This window comes from Echinops telfairi, unplaced genomic scaffold, assembly GCF_000313985.2.
Source record: "Echinops telfairi isolate 266 unplaced genomic scaffold, ASM31398v2 ScPeMD7_3509;HRSCAF=4178, whole genome shotgun sequence".
Classification (NCBI taxonomy): Eukaryota; Metazoa; Chordata; class Mammalia; order Afrosoricida; family Tenrecidae; genus Echinops; species Echinops telfairi.
The window spans coordinates 16,081,878-16,099,038 of NW_022107407.1; the positions used below are offsets into that span (position 1 = coordinate 16,081,878).

General features: G+C 38.4%; 1 protein-coding gene and 1 pseudogene across 3 annotated transcripts in view; one reads left to right on the forward strand and one right to left on the reverse strand.

The window, feature by feature from the left end:
* GSK3B (glycogen synthase kinase 3 beta) overlaps positions 1-17,161 on the reverse strand; it is a 202,156-nt gene that overhangs the window by 46,928 nt on the left and 138,067 nt on the right. The window lies entirely within an intron of this gene.
* LOC101657232 lies at positions 5,001-5,591 on the forward strand (annotated as a pseudogene).

Here is a 17,161-nt window from a genome sequence, read left to right on the forward strand (position 1 = left end):
AGAGAAAATGTTTTGAGAAATGATGTACAAATACGCTTTACACAATTGATGTGTGTATGGATTGGGATAACAGTTGTATGAGCCCCTAATAAAATGTTTTTAAAAAAAAAAAGAAGAAACAAAAACATACTTCTATTGGTGAAATGAACCAATTAAAAAAGACAGCAGTGAAATTTTTTTCAAATGCCACATCCTCTAGATTTGATCATAAATGGCCTCAGAAAACCATGAGCTTTTAAAAAATGAAAACCAAGTGCCAGAAAACTTTTTCTTTAAAGGACCAGAGAATATAAATATGTTATGTTTCCTGAGCCAGAGTCTGGCATTACTCCATTCTGCCATGCTAGTACAAAAGCAGTCATAATGTAGTCCAAACCTTTTCACAGATGAAAAAAACCTAAGATCCATGAAAAGTATAAAATTTTTCCATGATCATAACTAGTTAAGAGACAGGGTTGGCACAGAATTTAAATCTCAGTACAGTAGTAAACCAAATTTTAGAAGGTAGTATGTATCAAACCGTCTCTTTATTAGACTTGTTCACAGGGCAAACAACTTTAGTTTCTAAGTTCAATAATTCTAAAAAATGCTGATGCTGTAAAGCATAAAATAGGAGATCTGGAAGAAAAATACTATCTGACATAAGCTATCCAGTTAAAGGCAGTTTTCACCTACCAAGATATAAAATTTCTCTTATTTGCAGGAGAATTTACACAAGAAAAACAGCTTCAGTGGTACTTGTTATACAGATCCCAGGTGGCTGTGATAATGTATAACAGAAAAAGCCGAGAAAGAGAAGAGTGCTAAAGATGAGGATATAAAGGACAAAAATCCCTGGAGAAAGGGAAATGAAAGGGCACTGACACCGTCACAGAGGTTGAAGATGAGCACGCTGCAGGAGAACATTTGGAGAAGGGCAAAATCATTCTCTCATGACACGAGGAGCCCAGGTAAATTAAGACATGGAAGGTTTTCCCTCTAGTTGGCAATGAAGACTTCCTCTATGTATTGGTGAGGCCATGAGGATCATAAGCATGTCAGAAACACAAGAAATGTGAGTGGAGACAGCACACATAAGCACTCTTTAAAAGAGTGTGCTGGATAGGGAAAAGTGACAGCAAAGAACAGGATGGAAGAGAAGAAGCTGGTGGAAAAGAAAAGAAATAATTATGCGCACTTAATGTTGGACACACTATGCTAGGTAATACCCATAGTCTCATCTTTCTCCTGTGGGGCAGTTGCTGGATTCACACAGCCACTGGCCCGACACTTACCATAATGTTACTATGTCACTAGAGCTCCTGTAAAATCACGAAATACAGCATATAATTGGCTAAACAAGGTCAAAGAGGATTTTAAAAAAAAGTTTAAGCCTATCTTAGGATGCTATAAATATTTTTAAAATTTTTGGCGAGTTAACAATTTTGGTCAATCATTTTCAGGCTTCATCCGTTATGGATTACCCATGTCAATCTTTCTTTCTCACGTAGAAGAATATTTGAAATAGCAAACAAATAAGTTTACTATTTTTGCCTGTTAGTGATTGTGTCCATGAATTAGACTGCTGTGTTAAGTACTAGGGATGTGCACATTAGAATAATTTTAATTTCAAGGCCTAAATTGCAGAAAGTTACTGTTACGTTGTGGCAGGCATAAATATTATGTATGTAACAGGGAGGCATAACTATTTTAAGCTAGACAAAAGTAAACTAAAAGTCTTACATAGTAAAATCCTGTAAGCTTTGTACCAGTAGTAAAATAAATTTGGAATGCCATACATGGCTTTGCTTGTTATTTTTTTTTAATTTAAGACACATTATTATGGACTTTAGTGTCTAGTCCTAACAATAAAAGGCACCGGAATTGTCCTCAAGGCATAAACAACTAAAAAACTGACAAAATTCAGAACTCTTTTAACTACAAGAATATGCAAATACTCAACAACAGAATATTCAATATCCAACAACAACAAAAAAAACTAAACGTGCAAAGAAACATGGAAATATGGCCCGGAAACAAGACGGGGAAAAAAACCAACCCCAAATTAGTGAGAGACCTACATCTAGAAATGACAGCAATTACACGAATTAGCATAATAAGAACTTTAAAATAGCTATTTTCTCCATAAGAAAGATGGAACACATAGGAAAGAACCAAACAGAAATTCTAGAGCTAAAATATATCATGTGTGAAATGAAAACTCAAGGGAAGTTATTAACAGATTAGTTCCCTCAAGTGTGTGAGGCATGGAGGTAAAAAGGACTGGAAAAACATAAACATGTAGTTGAAATCTGGGAAAAGGAAAGCAATACTAATTTTAAAAAGTAGTGGTTAAAATTTCCCCAGTTTGGATGAAAATTATGACTTCATAGGTCCAAGAAACATAATGAACCCGAAGCAGGTGAAAGACAAAAAAAACCCCACATCAAGTCATAGTTAACAGATAAATGAGAAATTCTTCACGAATGGCAAAATAAACAAAGACACACTTATACACAGAGCACCAATAATAAAAATGACAGCCAATTTTCCATTTAGAACAATGCAAGGCAGAATACTAAAGGCTTCTGAGAATGCAAAAAAAAAACAACTAGAAGTCAAAAAATTTTATATCCAGTGGAAATATCCTTTAAAAACGTGGGCAAAATAAAGACATGTTCACGCAAACACAAGGACACTAATTTGTTACCAGGAGATCAGCACAGTATGAAAGGTCCACGGAAAGAAAACAGAGGACCCCAAATGGACACACGCTGATCCTGTCTGTCTGTCTGTCTGTCTGTCTGTCTGTCTGTCTCTCTCTCTCTCTCTCTCTCTCTCTCTCACACACACACACACACACACACACACACACACACACACACACGGACTCCAAATGGACACTCTGATCCTGTCTCTCTCTCTCACACATAAACACATGTCCCTAAAAGTATACATGTGTCTGAATATATTTGAATTTCTTTAGAAGGAACTGATAAAAAGCAAAATTAACAGCAAGCATTGAGGGACTATAACATGCCATATATGTAACATATATGACACAGTGATACAAAGAATAGGAAAGGGAAATAAAAATATACTTGACGTAAGGATTTTACTTTATATGACACAGTGTATTATTACTTAAAGGTAAACTAGGTTAAGTTTAAGGTGCACATTTTCAATCCTCAAATATCCTATATGCAACAACAAAGTATAAATGAAAAAGCTACCCTGAATCTGTCAAATAAACCTGAGTGACAAAGCCAAATAATCAAACCAATAAATGAAATGGGCAACAATACACAAAACCAACTGAGGTAAAAGGGATCACAAGAGTATTATGAAAAACTGAACTCCAACAAATTTGAAAACCTAGAAGAAATAGATAATTTTAGACATACGCTACCTACCTAAATTAAAAAAAAAAAGAACTGAAGAAATTGAAGTAGTCCTTAAAACAAAACAAAATACATCCCCAACAGCAATAACAACAAAAAGCCTGGGCCCACACAACTTCATTTTAGAATTCTACCAAATATTCAGAGAAGAATTGACAGCAATTCTACTCAAACTACTTCAGAATACAAAGTATACCCCAAAGCTCATTCTAGGAAGCAAGCATAACCCGGATTTTAAAACTAGACCAAGAAACCACTTTCAATTATAAACCAATACCCTCATGAATACAGATGGAAAAGTTCTCAACAAAACCTAGCCAACAGAATTCAACTGCATTAAAGAAAAAAAATTAAAAATCATGGCCAAATGGGATAGCAGGTATAAAAAGTTAGTTCAATATTTAAAAAATCAGCCAACTTAATACCTCACACAAAGGACTCACAGAATCATCTCAATAATTACAGAAAAAGCATTTGATAAAATCCAACAACCATTCCTGATTAAACTCTCCACAAAATAAGAATGAAAAAACACACAAAAAAACACCCAAACTCAAGACTCGCTGTCAACAAGATAATTCTGATTCATAGCAACCCTACAGGACAAGGTAGAACTGCCCGTGCTCTGAGACTGTAACTTTTTATGAGAGTAGAAAGCCTTGTGTTTTCCCTGCAAAGTGGCTGGTGGCTTCAAACTACTGGCCTTGCCCTTAGCAGCACAAAGCATAACCTCTATGCTACCAGGTCTTCTTTTAAAAAAAGAAAACAAAAAGGCATAAAAGGGAAATTTCTCAACACACACACATATATATTATACAAAACATTATTTTCAATGGAGAGATGCTGAAAACATAAGAACCAGACAAAAATGTCCTTTTATCACCACCTTTATTCCACATTGTACTAGAAATCCTAGCTACAGCAGTGAGGACAAGAGAAATAAAAGGCATTCAAATTCCCAAGGAAGTGAACTATCCCTGTTTATACATGACATGATCCTAGGCATAAAAGACTCCTGAAACTTTACAAGAAAGCTATAGTAACTAGGATTTAGCAGAGCAGCAAAGTAGAAGATCAACATCCAAAAACCAGTTGGATTCCTCTACACTGAAAAGAAAACCAGAAAATCAATCAATGCCATTTACCATTGCACTGCCCCTGCCTCTCCTAATCTGATATACTTCGGCGTAAACCTAATTAGAATATGGTGTAGTGGTGCCGTGGGCATGGGGCTGCTAACCGTGAGGTCAGCAGCTTGAGCACACCAGCTGCTCCAAGGGAGAAAAATGAGGCTTGGAAACCCACAGGAGCAGTTCTGCCCTCTCTTACAGGGTCATTATGAATCAGAAGTGACTCAATGGAAATGAATTTGGTTTTTTGAGGGAGACATAAAAAACTTATGCAGGAAAAAAAACTACAAAACACTACAGGAAAAGATATACAAAGAAAACTACAAAACACTACTGCTACAAACTGCTAAAGTACAAAAGACTACTATTTGACGATTGTGAAATATCAAGCCTACTAAAGTGATCTACAGCTATAATGCAATCCTGATCCAAACATCAAAAACATTCTTTAATGAGATACAAAAACTAATCGTGGGCCGCCGCCGCCATCATGATCAGCCTGGTGCTGACCATCTTCGCCAACCTCTTCCCAGCGGGCTGCACCGGCCTGCACAAGCGAGCGCGCGCACCTTCGTGCCTAACGCATGCAGCGTGCAGCAACGACTGGTGGGCGCGATGGTGGGGCGCTGCGAGCGGAAGGGCTTCAAGCTGGTGGCGCTGAAGCTGGTGCAGGCCTCTGAGGACCTGCTGCGAGAACACTACACGGAGCTGTGCACCCGGCCCTCCCTTCTCCGGGCGCCTGGTGCACTACATGGGCTCGGGCCCAGTGGTGGCCATGGTGAGTGCAGGGCAGGCGGGGCACCCCGACACGGCCCCTCCCACGCTGACTCTAGCCCTCTGCAGGTGTGACAAGGGCTGGACGTGGTCCGAGCCTCTCGGGCGCTTATTGGGGCCACCGACCCAGCTGATGCGATGCCTGGGACCATCCGAGGGGATTTCTGCGTGGAGATCAGCAAGAACGTGATTCAAGGCAGCGACCCGGTGGAGAGCGCTCGCCACTAGACAGCGCTTTGGTAGCGCTTTGGTTGTTGAAGAGCTGCTGTGCTGGGAGGGCAGCGCCACGCACTGGCTATACGAGTAGTGGCTTCTGGGGCGACGCTGGCGCTGGGCCCTCTAGGGCCCGCTGCTGCACAAATCGGCCAGTATGACCTTGGTGGACATGTCGATGTGCTATAGACAGCTGTGTCCCACCCTGTCTGCTAACCCCTTCAGCAGAGCCCAGGGACACTCAGGCCAGCTGAGGTGGGGCCTCTCTGCCCTTGAGCCACTCAGAAAGTGGGGGTCCCCAAACTACTGACCACAACTTCCTACTGCTTCCCACCACATTTTCCTGTGACAATATAGGAAGGCAGCTCTGGACACTGACCTGGCATGAACCAAGAAAAAAACCAAACTAATCGCAAACTTTATAATGAAAGGAGAGGTTCCAGATAAGCTAAGATTACCAAAGAATACAAAGTAGGAGACCTCACATGTGCTGATTTCAGAACACACCATACAGCCACAGTAGTCAGAGCAGCCCAGTACTGGTACAACAACAGACACATCGATCAATAGAACAGAACAGAACAGAACTGAGAATACATCTATCTAATTATGGGTGGCTGTTCTACAACAAAGGATCAAAATTCATTAAGCATGGAAGAGACAGTCTCTTTAACAAACAGTGCTGGAAAAATTGGGTGTCTATTTGTAGAAAAATGGAACAGCATTCATAGCCACACCATACACTCAACATAACTCAAGATGGATCAAAGATCTACATGTAAGTTCTAAACCTATTTACTATCATGGAAGAAAAAAACAGGGGCAAACCTGGAAGTTATAATCTATGGTATAAATAAATTACCAAACACAACTACAATTGCTTATACAATAAAATAAACTAGATGACTGGAACTGAAAAAAATCAGTCTATGCTCATCAAAAGACATCTGCAGAGAATAAAAAGAGAACTCACAGACATCTCATAGACTGGGGAAACATTTTTGGCAATGATATATCTGACAAGAACTACCCTTTAGTATTTATAGAAAACTTTTTTTAACACTTCAACAACAAAAAGACAAACAATCCAATTTAGAAATGGGCAAAAGACATGAACAGATACTTCACCAAAGAAGACATGCAGGCAGTTCTGCTAGTGTTATTAGTCATTACAGAGATGCAAACCAAAACTACAATGAGGTACCATCTCGCACAGGCAATAATGGATGTGATAAAAAACAAACAATAAATGCTGTCAAGGTTGTGGGGAGAGAACTCTGATTCACTACTGGTGGGAGTTTAAAATGCTACCACCATTCGAAAGCTAGAAATAGAAATACCATGTGATCCAGCAATCCTACTACTAGATATGAAGAATGATTGGCAAGATAAATCAAGAGGTACTTAATGTTTTTTTTCCCCCAGCATCTGGACCAAATGAAAACATGTATATAGGTCCTTTCCTCAAGGATCTCTAGGGTACAGAAAGGCTTAGATACAAATCAACTGACCCATCAAAATCAGCATGATAAAATCATTACAAATGATGTACATGGTGAATATAATGTATGAGGTGGCAGTGCTACACTGCAGGAGGAGGAGGAAGATGTTCAGAGAGGAAACACACAAAAGATTTATTATCTTTCTTCTTTCTGTTTAAAATGTGGTTATGTAGTAACATTTATTTATTAAATAATTTTTATTGTGAATTAGTTGGAGGTTTTCCATTTCAGATCATAATTTTGTATTCAACAGTTTAAATAATGACTTATCAACACCCGCCCCCCTTCCCCTTCAATTCCATTTTTACGTGAGTTTTTCAGACCCTTCTTATATAGAGTAGGTAAATGAGTCAGAAAAAGGCTCCATGTATTCTAGGTGTGAAAGGGAAACTGCCTGCTTTGGGAAACTGTAACAGCTGAGTAAGAATTACGTTATCAGTAAAGTTAACAACATGAGGTCACAATGGAGCAAGAGAGTCCTAGTCCATTCATGATCTCTTCATGAGCCAAGTATCTCATAAATTCACATCATAAGAATTAATTGTTTTTAAATTAGAGCTTGCATTTAAATGTAAGCTCAAAATCTATCTATCTATCTATCTACCCAAGATTCTAAGTAGGATCAATATCACAAACATAAGGCATCTTCAGAAATCAATTATCCTATTTTGACTTCTAGGCATAAATTTGGTTGTACATTGTTTGCATTTAAGTTGAGATCACATTTCTACTTGATTTACCCTGACATGTTTGTATCTTTTGAAAGAAATTGAATTCTTTCATTTTAGGAAAAAATATGTTGTCTGGCATGAATCCCATGGTTTTAGGACAAGTCTTATGGTTATTTTAAATTATTTTAAATGGGAATTATTGCTTAAATTGTAGACTAAGGAAGAACATACCTTGTAAAAACGCCAACACATTTCCAGTTTTTCTGAAGATCGAGTATTTCCACAATATAGGAAAAAATATATAAATGTTTTATGCTATCTCTATGTGATATCTCATGTCATAGAAGGTGGTGGGGTATAAAATTACAATGATGGGTAGGAATCCTATTTTACTTATTTTCAGACAACCATCACTAGAGAATCCAAAGAAGCAGAGCAGCCTGCCACATCCCTTTGGCTTTTTGCACCTGATCCGACCTATATTTGTAACATTTTTCATTTAGTTATACTTTATCCAGACTGGGAAATGTCAAGTCAGGAAATATGAGGAACTAATTAACCTCTGAAAAAATAAAAGCCAAAGCAGCATCTGACTGATATTTCCTCCACAGGCTTGTCTTTTCATAGCTCAACACCAGAGGTCGCCAAACTTCAGCAATAGAGCTGCACATACAGCCCTTAGAGCAAGTGTAAATTAAGAGAAATACTATTAAAATTATGGTTTCTTTTTATAGCTCTAGCTTCTGTCAAGCCAAGTAAATGCATATTCTATCATTTCCATCATTCAGAACCTTAAACTCTAGCCACTGAAAACAAACAAAAATACACAATCCATAACATAGTCCTGTGTTCACTAAGTAACTCCTCCATTTCCCTTTCTCCTTCAAACAATCATTTCTTGTCAACAGTTTAAGATTCAGTGCAAAGATTCTCTCTCTTACGAATCATTAACAGAACATACTACCTCCAAATGGAATGCTCAGCCCTTTGTGATTTGCTCAGGCTTCGGGGTTAATCACTTGGCTTGCTCTACTATGGCCTCTGTTGTTCTCCTCCTCCCCTCAATCTGCATGAAGGCAAGAAGTTTCCCCATTCTTCAGCTCAACATCTGACAAACTTGTTCCCCAAATCAACGTGTGGAGTTCAAATGCTATGAACCTTGGAAGACGCACAGGGAGGCACTGCCAGGCTTATCACATAAAGAACAAGTGCATGAAAACTGTCCAACAAAGGCAAAGTAATTATATACATGTATGGTTTAATAATCAAACATCTTCATTTCTTTTGCATGTTAAAAAAAGGCATATGAAAATAATAATCTATAATGTATCAAGGGTTCGTGGGGAGGGCAGGCGGGGGAGGGAGGGGGAAGAAATGGGGAGCTGATACCAGGGGCTCAAGTGGGAAGAGAATGCTTTGAAAATAATGATGGTGGCATATGTACAAATGTGTTTGACACACTGGATGTATGTACGGATTGTGATAAGAGATGTAAGAGCCCCCAATAGATGTAAGGCGGGGGGGGAAAGCTATATATTCCATTTGGAATACCAGCAGGTCGGGTGCCAATATTCTAAGCTTGACAAATTCCTCTAATTGGAAAACTAGAGAAAATGGCACCAAGCTACTCTCTCTCAAAATGGCTAACTGCCCCATATTTGAATTACTATTTCACTACTGTGCAGTACCACTGACAAATGCTAGTTTTAAATGTTAGTCTTCCAGTATTTCCCTACAATTTACAGATTTTTCTTTTTTAAATCCAGTACATCGTCTAAGAAGTTAAAATATTGAACTCTCAATGTATGAAATCTTGGTTCATTTTCTACCTCTCTCCTCTATTCTTGCAATGTTTTTTAAAAAAATATTTTATTGGGGCCTTGTCACAATCCATCCATCCATCCATTGTATCCAGCACATTTGTACATATGTTGCCATCATCATATATTTAAAAAATCATTTTATTGGGGGCTCATACAACTCTTACCACAATCCACACATACATCAATTATATAAAGCACATTTGTACATTCGTTACTCTCAACATTCTCAAAACATTTGCTCTCCATGTAAGCCCCTGGCACCAGCTCATTTTTCCCCTCCCGCCCCACTCCCTCTCCCTCATGAACCCTTGATGACATATAAATTATTATTTTGTCATATTTTACACACTCCGACATTTCCCTTCACCCACTTTTCTATTGTCCGTCCCCCCAGGAGGAGGTTATATGTAGATCCTGGTAATCAGTTCCCCCTTTCCACCCCACTCTTCCTCCACCTTCCCGCTATCGCCACTCTCACCACTGGTCTTGAAGGGATCATCTGCCCTGGATTCCCTGTGTTTCCAGTTCCTATCTGTACTAGTGTACATCCTCTGGTCTAGCCGGATTTGTAAGGTAGAATTGGGATCATGATAGTGGGTGGGGAGGAAGCATTTAGGAACTAGAGGAAAGTTGTATGTTTCATCGTTGCTGGCTTGTCTCCTTCCCACGACCCTTCTGTAAGGGGATGTCCAGTTGCCTACAGATGGGTTTTGTGTCTCCACTCCACACTCCCCCTCATTCACAATGATATGATTTTTTGTTCTTTGATGCCAGATACCTGATCCCTTTGACAACTAGTGATCACACAGGCTGGTGTGCTTCTTCCATGTGGGCAATGTTTTTACAAGGTATGTTTTCCTTGCTAGAGTTTCCTTCCGATTTCCAAAAGGCAAAGAACAAAGAGTTCTAGCAGCAACAATGCGTGTCTTACAATCCTAGTAAGAACTACAGCAAGGATGAAGACAGACAAGACCGAACTAGCCGGTTATTCGAGCACAGCTAAACAACTGGGCCAGTTGACAGTGTTCAGCTAAGGGAGAGTGAACTCGTGAAGAAGCGCCCTTCGTGTGTCCATGGCTCTATTCCATTCCCTCTTTCTTGCCGTAGTCAATTTATCTCAACTTGTCCTCCCTCTTTTCGGGAAGGGTGCGTGTGTGAGAATAAATAAAGAATAAAAAGTATTCTTTTTAAGAGCGTAGTCAAAGGTTTAGTGCTTTCCTTAAAATATATTGAGAGCTACTTTACCAATAGTTCCACAAAGAGATGCCTCCACCCTATTATTGTCTTTTAAAAAGTAGACCAACTTTATTAAGATATATACTCAACACTTTTAAAGCACACAATGTGGAAGTGTACAACCATCTCAACTAATTTTAACATGTTCATCACCCTAAAAGGATAAATGATACTTTCTAGCAGCCCAGCCCACCACCTCGTCCCCATCTACTTTGTTTCGATGGGTCTCCTTATTCTGGAGATTTCATGTAAGCGGGGTAACAAATAAGGAGTCCTTTGTGTTTGGCAGCCAATTCCTTCCTTAGTTAATGAATATTTGAATTGCTTCTACTTTTTAGGAATTAGTCATCCTGCTATAGACATTTGCATATAAGTTTCACGTGGACATGTGCTTTGAGTTCTCTTGGGTACAATACCTATGGAATGGAATTGCTGGGCCATTGGCAAACATTATGTTTAATACTTTGAGGAAATGTCACACCATTTTTCAAAGGGACTGTATCACTGTATAATCCTATCAGCAATATTTGAAGGTTGCAATTTCTCCACATCCTTGTCAACACAAGTTATTGTTTTTTTTTATTTTTTATGTTTTAAAGCCATTCTAGAGTGTGTGAGGATGACTCAGGGCCAGGAAGTGCTATAATCTGACTTGCTGAGTGGGAACTAGCTCAAAGACACCTATCAACAGTGAGTGTGAAGGAGTCCTAGTGAGGCAATTTGATTAAGGCTGGCTGCTAATAGGAAGGCCTGTGGTTCAGCTACCCAGGGGTTCTACAGGAGAAAAGACATGGTAATCTGCGCCTGTAAAGATTACAACGTAACTCCCCTATGGAATAGTTCTCTGAGGGAGCTTCAAAAGGTTCATGGAAAAATTCCAATATCTTTTCATCCCATTTTTTCCAGGGAGTTTTGAAGCCCCCTCATATTCTATCACATGGGGTTATTAGTCGAGCAGCTAACAATAGCGTGAAGTGGCCATCTCGTTATGGTTTTGATTTGCAATTCCCTAATGACTACTGATAGTGACCATGTTTTCATGTGCTTATTGACGTTCTGTAAAATTTCTTTGGAGAAATGTCTATTCAGCTCCTTTGCAAATTTTAACCACTGGGCTGTCTTTAATGTTGAGCAGTAAGAGTTCTTTACATATCTGGGCACAAGTACCTAAACAGATAATGGGATCTGAAGAATTCTCCACCTCATGGGCTGTCTTCTCTTTCTCCATGGTATCCTTGGAAGCACAGTCTTAAAGTTTCAACAAAGTTCAATCTATCTTTTGTTGCCTGCATTTGTGTGTCCTATCTGAACAATCATTGCCCAAGTACAAAGGTTTACTCTTAGATTTCAATCTAAGAGTTGTATAGTGTTGGCTAGTCTATTTAGATTTCACTTTTAATTAATTTTGTATTGTGATGTGCCATGACATCTGAGTCCAAATTCATTCTTTCACATAGAAATCCAGTTGGCTCAATTTGTAAGAAAAATTATTTCCCTACCATGGAATTATCAACATGCTTTTGAAGATCTATTGATGGCAAGCGTAAGGACTTAGTTCTGGACTCGGAATTCTATCCCATTAATTTATATGACCATCTTTATGCCAGTACCGCCCAGTCCCTGGAAAAGGACATCATGACTGGTAAAGTAGAGAGGCGGCCAAGGAAAGGAAGCCCTCATGGAGATGGACTGCCACAAGCATCGGAACAACAGAGACGATGGCCAGGACAGACGGTGTTTTGTTCTACTGTGCACAGGGTCACTGTAAGTCGGAATTGCCTCAATGGCACCAAACAACAACAACAAGAGCAACCCTATTTTGACTACTCCAGCTGTGCAATAAGTCTTAAAAGGCGGAGGAATTAGCCTTCTAACTTGGTTCTTTTAGTCTAAGATATTTTTGGTCCTCATTATTTTCCTCTTAATATATACTTGAAAATCAACTCTACTTGGAAACAAGTCCCCTTCTGCTGCAGAAAAGTGACTACTCTGACTAAGCAAATTACTGAATATACAGCATTGATATAAAGTTTACTGTGCCAATCTGGCAGATAAACACGTGGGATTAATTGAAGGGCGGAGGGATAAATGGCTCAGTGAGCCTCGCCTTTCTAGTTCTCGGGTCTCTTGCTTTCTGATGGTCGGACCAGGATGCAATTGCCTTAGCCAGTTCCCTGCTTCAACTGGCAAGGCTCACTTCCTGCAAAACTTCTCAGAGGAGAAGCCATATGGACCGACCCCGATGCAGCCCTGGGTGCTCAGCACCCCGTGTGGAGACACTTGCCATAGCTGAGATGCTTACACGTTCACTGATTCAGCTTTCCTCCTGCAGTCGGTGTCACAGTGTGTGTTTTGTGAGATGGAGGAGGACTTTGTGGATTGGTGTCGGACATATGGGCTAATGTTGGACTTGTGGGCTTGGGCAGCACTGGGTTGGGATGTTTTCTTGATGTGCGCTTAACCTTTATATAAAACTCTCTCTTATACATTAGTTTTTGTGGATTTGTTTCTCTAATGTACCCAGAATAACACAAACATAAAAGTCACTCTGGGAGGTCACAGTGTGCCATGTAGTGAGTAGCTAGTGGGATTTAACACACCGAAATGATAAATTCTATATATGGTTGGTTTACTGGATATTCTAATTTTTGTGATACTTTAATGTAGAAATTAAACTCTGAACAGAAGCCAACCTTCCTTATTTAAAAGTTATGTTTTAAAATATGAAAGGCAAACTATTAGTAGAAACTACAGCACTTCCTGGTCCAAAACTTTTTAATGGTTTCAAACTAGTTCCATTGAAGATTTTGGTGACATTTATCATTTGTATAAGCAAGTTAATGATCAAATATTTAGCTGAGAAGCCAAATGAGTGCTGCAAATTTCTTTTCAATGGTAATATATCGCCTAAATGATGTTACCATGAGGTCAGTGTTAAAGAAGAATTTAAGGAGAAAATTCATTATTGGATAAATACCTAAAAGAATTGCTTTTATTACTAATTCTTTGAAAATCCAAGTGTTTTCTTAGTATGTAAAGGTTAAAACTGGCATTTTGAAGTGCTGATCTGATAATCCTAGGTATGAAAGCAGATTCGGAAAGTTAAATTTTCTTCGTTCTTAGAAATTATTTTTTATGACTTCCAATTCTCTTCTGTTTTATATTTTTAACTGATTCTGAAGATAATTGTATTTTAAACTTATTCTGTTTTTAAAAAGCTTTTGGTCAAAATTCTAAGTCCTAGTGAGAAGTCAGACCTTACTAGAAGTATGCAGGGAGATTAAAAAGGTTAGAGAGAATGTAACCAAATTTACTCAATTTATACTATTCTGTAAATACTCATGCTGTAAATTCTTGGTACGGACAGCTGAGAGGCACATAAAATCTTCATACTTTCCTTATTAATTCCCAGGTAACTCCAAATTCATGAGCAAACAATGATCTTATTGAAAACTAATTTAGAGTCTGGAGATACTAAAACATAACAACAAGCAAGATTATGAGCATATTAGCCATACATGTGGTGTGGTCAATTATCTGCATGAAGTTTTCAAGGGAGCAAATGAAGAGATGAACAGGGCTTCCTTAATTACCATATGCAATGAAGGCTCATGATTATTAGCTCAAACCTTGAGAACTAGAGCGGGCATCTAGGAGATCAATTTTCATGAAAAAACTCAACACACACTCTGGCAGTCCTGATAAGGAGCACACAAGGCTACTTGTTTAAAATCTAAAATATCATAAATGATACAAAATATCCTAAATGACACATAAGTGATAAGATTATTGTTACAGAATTGAGCTACTACAACTGATGACAGAGACGCTTACAATAACTAACCCCAAAACTAAAGTGCAATTTCTCTTTTTAAATTTATAACTGAAACAGTTGCATCAAGATTAGTAACAATTTTTTATTTCAGGGCAATTTATTTATATACTCAATATTTAAGAAACAAATATAGTACTGATCAGATCAACAAGATTTAGTTAATAAACACCCCCTATGTCATCATTCAAGAGATCACAAGACACGCTGCACTGGGTAAATCTGCTGCACACTACCGCTTTATAAAGTAATGAAAAGCAATGAAGTTACTTTGATGACTAAGGCCGGCTTGACCCAAGCTATGGTATGCATGTGAAAGTCAGACGTTTCATAAGGAAGGCTAAAGAGGAATCAATGTGTTAGAATTGTGGTGCTGGAGTTAAATACTGGAAGTACTATGGACTGCCAGGAGTCCTACCAAATCTCTCTTGGAAGAAGTACAGCCATTCAGAATGCTTCTTAGAGGCCAGGATGGTGAGACTTCATCTCATGTACTTTGACCATGTTGTCAGGAGAGACCAGTCCCTGGAGAAGGTCATTAAGTTTGGGAAATTAGAGGGGCAGTGAAAAAGGAAGGCCCTCAGCAAGATGGAGTGACACAGTGGCTGCAACAAGGGGCTTAAACATAAAGACAATTGTGAGGATGGAGCAGGGCCCACAGGGTCACTGTGCGTCAGCATTGACTTGACGGCACTTAACAACAACATGGTGTCATTTACTCTCTAATGTTTCAGGCTCCCAAACCTATAACAAAAATAGTACCGATATTCTATTTTGGACAGCCATACGTGAAAATGTAAAAGGCACTCCCATAAGCTGGATATCCCAAAGTACTCTGGCATGCTTGAACACCTCTAACTCTTTATCTCTTACCATTTTCAAAACATCTCTGAACAGTAATGTTGGAACTATGGCAGAGTAATGACTATGCATGAGGAGGCTTCAAAAAGCACACAGAAAAAAGATGGAAATAAAAGATAATAAAATATTTTCACTAACTTTTTGAAGTCCCCTTGTACCTTAAGTACAAATTAAGGTGGCACATAAATGAGAAACATCTTGTTAAAGAATTGAGCTGCTGCTGCTCCAACAAACTGACCACAGAGCAAGGTTGCAACAACTAAGCCTGATGCAAAAAGAAATTCCTTGACCAGCAATAAGAAATGAAGTTATTACTAATATTTATTAAGTAGAAAGCATGAACCAGTATTAGCAGAAAAGGGAATTACAAGGACTAACAAAAGGTGGCGCAACCTCTAGACTTGAAGTTTTTAAGACAAGAGCTACAGACATATCACAAATATCCAGTTAACTACCTGAGCAATTTCATTTGTATTATGCAAGAACTAATTAATGACAAGCAGAATCAATCATCATGAAAGACTAAGATCGTAAAGAAATCACACAATTCGAATGAACTGAAAACTACACATACAGGTAGACCACGTTGTCTTGCTTCACTTTACCGTGCTTCACAAAGTCGTACTGTGTATTTTTGCAAAGTGAAGCTCTGTGTCAATCCTGCCAAGAACAACTTGTGCCTCTATACATTTTGGTAACTCTCACATTTCATATGTTTCTATACTGCTGTGGCATATTAAATACAGTATAGGGGAAACATAACTTGTACATGTGTTGGGAAACCAGAAAAATCCATGTGACTCACTCTATTGCCTTAGTCACTTATTTGCAGTCGCCCAGAACTGAACTAGCAACACAAAAACTGTAATATATATGGGGCTTTCAGAATTTTGTGGAAAACCTCCATTATCTTTTAATTCCATTTTTCTATGAACTTTGTGAATCCCTCGTAACACCAAGGGATGCCTGTATATGCTGGATGATTAGTAATATGCACAGAGAATTCTAATACCTGAGCTAAACCTGGAAATGCAGAAAATGCTGAATGGCTACAGTACAGCAGGATCAGCAAACTACAGTACAGTCTCTGATTTTAATGGGCTCATGAAAAAAGAATTGGTTTTTATAGAGGATCATTTTACAATCAATCTAGTGATAATAATGAACTCTGAACCTCAACCAAGAGAACCATATGCCCTACCCCCCAAAAATGAATTTCATTCTAATCATTAGAACTATATTACTAAAAATTTGTATGTAATTGCTATATTTTGAATTTTATTAATAAAAAAATCTATGTAAGTTTCTATTTTTTTCTTCTGTTATAGAAACATCTATGTACTATCCTTGAGTTTCATCTTTTGGCCTATAAAATCTGAAAGTACTTTACTACTTAGCTCTTTACAGAAAAAGTTTACCAACTCATACACTGGAACATCAATTTAAATAATAGGAAGTACACAGGGTTTAGGAAGCAGGAAGAACACACTATTCAAACCTATCTGAACTGTAGTACAGAGATTCGGAAGGAAACAGTTCCCTGAACAAAGGTTAAAGGTTCGGCCTGTAGCTAAAAGAGGACTGGTCATCAAAGAAAGACTGGAAATACAAAAATTTTAGTTGCAAATCAGAAGAAATTATACAGATAGTAAGGAAAGTCATTGACCACACATTGGGCTTTTCCCTTTTGAAAAACTATTTTTCTAGAATCAAGTACAAGGATGTATAAATAACCTGAC